The sequence below is a fragment of the Anomaloglossus baeobatrachus genome, unplaced genomic scaffold (assembly GCF_048569485.1).
Source record: "Anomaloglossus baeobatrachus isolate aAnoBae1 unplaced genomic scaffold, aAnoBae1.hap1 Scaffold_52, whole genome shotgun sequence".
Lineage (NCBI taxonomy): Eukaryota > Metazoa > Chordata > Amphibia > Anura > Aromobatidae > Anomaloglossus > Anomaloglossus baeobatrachus.
Window position 1 is genome coordinate 806389 of NW_027444564.1, and position 6000 is coordinate 812388.

A 6000-nucleotide genomic window follows, 5' to 3' on the forward strand; every position below is an offset into this window, starting at 1 on the left:
TTCACTTACAATTTTCTCCCACCATACTGCTGCCTCACACTTTCCAATGGTGCCCCCCGATTGTTGTGCAGGAGAAAATATGCCGCATGCCCCCCAGAGGTACGTCCCTGTACAGTGAACACGAGAATACATGACTGGTACATGCAGGGCCGGTTCCAGGTTTTTGTGGGCCCTGGGCGAAAGAGTCTCAGTGGGCCCCATCCACACATAGAGATGCACAAATTCACACACATACAGGCATACGTACACATACTGTATATTTAAAGAGAAATTTACAAAAACACACATAAACAGACATAAATCTAGACACAGTCATATACACTAACATACATAGATACAGATCATACATGCACACACTGATACATTTTTATGTATATTTTTAATATTGGGAAGCCGGCAACAGCCTTATTCACCTCCCCGCTTGTCTCCATCCAGCTCCTCCTGGGCAAGTGTCTGTACCACACTCCTTGGTGGCAGTCACTTACAGACATGGCCACACATAGAGCACACTAACACTGCTGTATATACATCACAAGAGAGGCTGGGGACATACACATTACTGAGGGGAATACATATTACTGAGGAAAAGGGTATACAGCAATGGGGGCATACAGCTCTAGAGGGGGGCAGTGGCTCTGAGGTGGGGGGACAAACAGCTCTGAGGTGGGGTGTGACATGCAGCTCTTGGGGTATACAGCTCTGGGGTGGGGGGGGGACATACAGCTTTGGGGGGTATACAGCACCGGGGTGGGGGGACATACAGCTCTGAGGGGGTATACAGCATCGGGGTGGGGGGGACATACAGCTCTGGGGGGGTATACATCACCGGGGTGGAGGGGACATACAACTCTGGGGGTATTCCGTGTTTTTCCAAAAATAAGACCTCACCCAAAAATAAGCCCTAGCAGGGATTTTCAGCATTTTCGGAGAAAGGCTTAAATATAAGCCCTCCCCCGAAAATAAGCCCTACTCCCGGATCAATAATGAAGTGTCCGTGCAGCTAAAAAAGATACAGATACTGCAGGACACTTCATTATAGACAGCGGCACCCGGCGATTACACTCACCCGACACTGAGCGGCAGGACCTGCAGTGATCACACACCCGCACACATCAGATCTCACACACACACACACACACACACACACACACACACACACACAATCAGATCTCACACACACACCAGATCTCACAAACAAACATCAAATCGCACACACAGTCAGATCGCACACATAATCAGATCGCACACACAAACATCGGCTCACACGCAAACAACAAATCACACACACACACACACAAACATCGGATCGCACACACATCAGATCGCACACACATCGGATCGCATACACACTCACCTCATCCAGTGACACCGATCTCTTCTCGCCGGGAGAATCCTGAGAGGCAGTGCGGTGCAGCGCGACGAACAGGACCTGCGGCCGGACACGTGACTTGCTCTCATTCTCTGCTGCCGTAAGTACTGGATGTGATGTGATGTGTGTGTGTGTGTGTGTGTGTGTGTCTGCAATTGGCTGTGTGTGTGTGTGTCTGCGATCGGCTGTGTTTTTCTGCGATCGGCTGTGTGTGTCTGCGTTCGGATGTGTGTATCTGTGATCGGCTGTGTGTGCCTGCGGTCGGATGTGTCTGTCTGTGATGGCTGTGTGTGATCTGCTGTGTATATCTGCGATCTGCTGTGTGTGCGTGCCTGCGATCTGCTGTGTGTATCTGTGATCGGCTGTGTGTGTCTGCGATCGGATGTGTGTATCTGTGATGGCTGTGTGTGATCTGCTTTGTATATCTGCGATCTGCTGTGTGTGTATCTGTGATCGGCTGTGTGTATCTGTGATCGGCTGTGTGTATTTGTGATCGGCTGTGTGTGTCTGCAGTCGGATGTGTGTATCTGTGATGGCTGTGTGTGATCTGCTGTGTATATCTGCGATCTGCTGTGTGTGTATCTGTGATCGGCTATGTGTGCCTGTGATAGGATGTGTGTATCTGTGATCGGCTGTGTGTATCTGTGATCGGTTGTGTGTATCTGTGATCGGCTGTGTGTGCCTGCGATCTGCTGTGTGTGATCTGCTGTGTGTATCTGTGATCGGCTGTGTGTGTCTGCGATCGGATGTGTGTATCTGTGATGGCTGTGCGTGCCTGAGATCTGCTGTGTGTGATCTGCTGTGTATATCTGCGATCTGCTGTGTGTGTTTCTGTGATCGGCTGTGTGTATCTGTGATCAGCTGTTACCAACCCCGAGTTAGCCCCCCCTTATTAAGAATTTGGGTAAAAAATGATTCCATTCGTTAGATCTTTGTTAGATCCGGTTTGATCAACCAAAACTAACGTTAGATCTCCTCTAAAAATGAGATATTTACGATCTTTTTCTGGGGGGGCTAACCCGTAGCTAGCTCCCCCTTTTTTGAAATTGGCCGTTTTTTGGATGGATTCTGATAGATATTCGTTAGATCCGGTTTGATCAGCAAAAATTAACGTTAGATCTCCTTTCGTTCCCGAGATATTGGGGGTGTCAGGTGGCGGGTTAGCTACGGGTTAGCCCCCCCTCTTTTGAAATTGGCCGTTTTTTGGATAGATTCTGATAGATATTCGTTAGATCCGGTTTGATCAGCAAAAAGTAACGTTCGATCTCCTTTCGTTCCCGAGATATTGCGGGTGTCAGGTGGGGGTTAGCTATGGGTTAGCCCCCCCTCTTTTGAAATTGGCCGTTTTTTGGATGGGTTCTGATAGATATTCGTTAGATCCGGATTGATCAGCAAAAATTAACGTTAGATCTCCTTTCGTTCCCGAGATATTGGGGGTGTCAGGTGGGGGGTTAGCTACGGGTTAGCCCCCCTCTTTTGAAATTGACCGTTTTTTGGATGGATTCTGATAGATATTCGTTAGATCCGGTTTGATCAGCAAAAATTAACATTAGATCTCCTTTCGCTCCCGAGATATTGGGGGTGTCAGGTGGGGGGTTAGCCCCCCCTCTTTTGAAATTGTCCGTTTTTTGGATGGGTTCTGATAGATATTCGTTAGATCCGGTTTGATCAGCAAAAATAACATTAGATCTCCTTTCGTTCCCGAGATATTGGGGGTGTCAGGTGGGGGGTTAGCTACGGGTTAGCCCCCCCTCTTTTGAAATTGGCCGTTTTTTGGATGGATTCTGATAGATATTCGTTAGATCCGGTTTGATCAGCAAAAATTAACGTTAGATCTCCTTTCGTTCCCGAGATATTGGGGGTGTCAGGTGGGGGGGTTAACTACGGGTTAGCCCCCCTCTTTTGAAATTGGCCGTTTTTTGGATGGGTTCTGATAGATATTCGTTAGATCCGGTTTGATCAGCAAAAATTAACATTAGATCTCCTTTCGTTCCCGAGATATTGGGGGTGTCAGGTGGGGGGTTAACTACGGGTTAGCCCCCCCTCTTTTGAAATTGGCCGTTTTTTGGATGGATTCTGATAGATATTCGTTAGATCTGGTGTGATCAGCAAAAATTAACGTTAGATCTCCTTTCGTTCCCGAGATATTGGGGGTGTCAGGTGGGGGGGTAAGCTACGGGTTAGCCCCCCCTCTTTTGAAATTGGCCGTTTTTTGGATGAATTTGAGAGTGGCAGTTTGACCTAACATTGACCCCAATGGAGTTCCGCGACGGATATGAAAAAATCAAGATCATGCAGCGGAATGAAAAATCCGTCCAAGCGGCCAAATCCGGACAGAAAATCCCGCTTGCAAGTGTGCACAGGGATTTTACAATTTAACATTGCTTTAACATTGCTGCCTATGGGTTAATCCTGGGTTTAAAAACAGTGACGGTACAATCCGGCGTCGGGATGTCACATGCGGCGATTGCCGTGCAATATCGCCACTACGGCCAAATAGCGGCGATATTGAACACGATATCGCCGTGTGTGACGCCCGCTTACATTCGGCCGTGTGTGCTGCCCCATAGGGCAGCATTGCAGGCGAATTTAGAACGAATTTTGACGGACGAATTCGCCCATCAAAACTCATTTGTGTGTTCTAGCCCTTAAGAACATAAGTGCACAATAGGAAAATGTGCCAAGTGGCGTTGGGGAACAGATGTCACGCCGCACTGCCACACATACGTTACTGTCATGCTGTGGCCAGCAGGCACAGCATGACAGAATTTAAACAACATAAATTAATTAAAAAAAAGGTTGCGGTACCTGTTAAACAAAATCTATTTTTTGATGACAGTTCAAACTACAATGAAATTCCAACCAAAACACTGAGATGTCCATGGTGTATCGGCGAGGATCACTTTCCATGTTACATGCAGTAATGTTTATTTGAAACTAGACATATAGGTTGTAATAGCTGATTAGTATCAAGAAAAAAACATAGTAGCTTATCCATTCTAATGTTTACCTATTTTTGTTATTAGATGCCACGAAAACCCTCTATTGATAGTCAGACATTAAAAAAAACATTAAAATCTTATCCTGGCATTTTCAATGCTAATGGACAGTTAAAGTCAGCCTCTGATCCTATCTGGAGGGAAGTATGTTCTCACCCCGCCTTGCAGAAATATAGCTCCTTGATGGAAGAATCAGAAACTTCCAAGGCTATATTTAAACCCAAACAGATACATGACTATGTATTTCAAAATAGGTATGATTTGCAGATGTACTTACGTATGGAACATAACATCTTGCCTCAATCAAAAGATACAGAAATGAATGAGTTGTGGCCTGACACAAGCACATCTGATGAAAACTCTCCAGAGGAACACTCTTCAGAGGGTGGCTTTGTGCGCACACAGGGACAAGAACCAACACTTCTATGGCATGTATTAATCCCGTATAACCAATACTTAGAGATCAAGCCCAAAACTGTGTTCTATAATGAGGGTGACAGCAAAAAGAGGCGCATGGTGCTCAAAAAACATGCATGGACTTCTATTATCACAGAGGTTCTTTATAAACAGCATGGACTCCCATGTGCCTTCTCCTTTAGGAGGAACAAAGTTTGTGTGGGTGAAAACAAAGCAAGAAAGTTCTTAACTGCAGATGGGCATTGCACAGAGTGCAAAGCAGCAGTGCATATTTATGCAGAAGAGGAACCTGATCTGGGAAACCCTTTAATTCTTCATGTTCGAGCACCTGACACAAGACCCATACCACATTCCAAAAAAAATCAGTTGAGAGGTGAGAAGAGAAGGAAACTTGGAGAAAAAATGTTAAAAACTTTACCCTACAATTGGAGACGAGAAACAATTGATTCCGAAATAGCATTTGGAGAAAAGGAACCACCAACCATACCATCACTAACAATTTGTCAAGATGCTAGGCAAGAAGCTATGGATAGGATGTTTGGTACACCAAAGTTGAAAGATCCAGTTTTATCACTGTCTTAGATGAAGAGTACTCATAAGTATGCAGGAGATATTCATACTATCTCATATGATGGTTTTTTTGCTCATTATTGGTCAAAGGAACAAATATATATTTTTAAGAAGTATTGTTCAAAGCATTGCTTCCCTCGCATTCAAGTAGATGCCACAGGGAGTTTGGTATTCAAAATAAAACGAGAAAATAAATTGTCTGCTCATATTTTTTTATATGAGATTGTTATTAACTTTGAGAATACACAAATGAGTGTATCTCAAATGTTGAGTAAAACTCAAGATACTCCAACTATAACTTTTTGGCTGGAAAAATGGATAAAGGATGTACAGACATTGCCTAAAGAATGTGTCTGCGACTTTTCTCATGCATTACTTGGTGCATTGTCACGAGCTCTAAATGACTGTAGCCTTAACACATACTTGAGGACTTGCTTGTTCCTCCTACTTGGCAATAAAAGTGAAAAACCAAAATGCTATATACGAGGAGATGTTGCCCACCTGATTAAAACTGTATATCGGTGGAAGTGGTTTCCAAAAAATGCAAAACTTGTGAGGAAGTTCTATATACGATGTGTTGGACTTCTGGTGGTGTGAATCATTTGACATTCTTAAACAGCTTGTTCTCAGTACCTTTATTCTTTG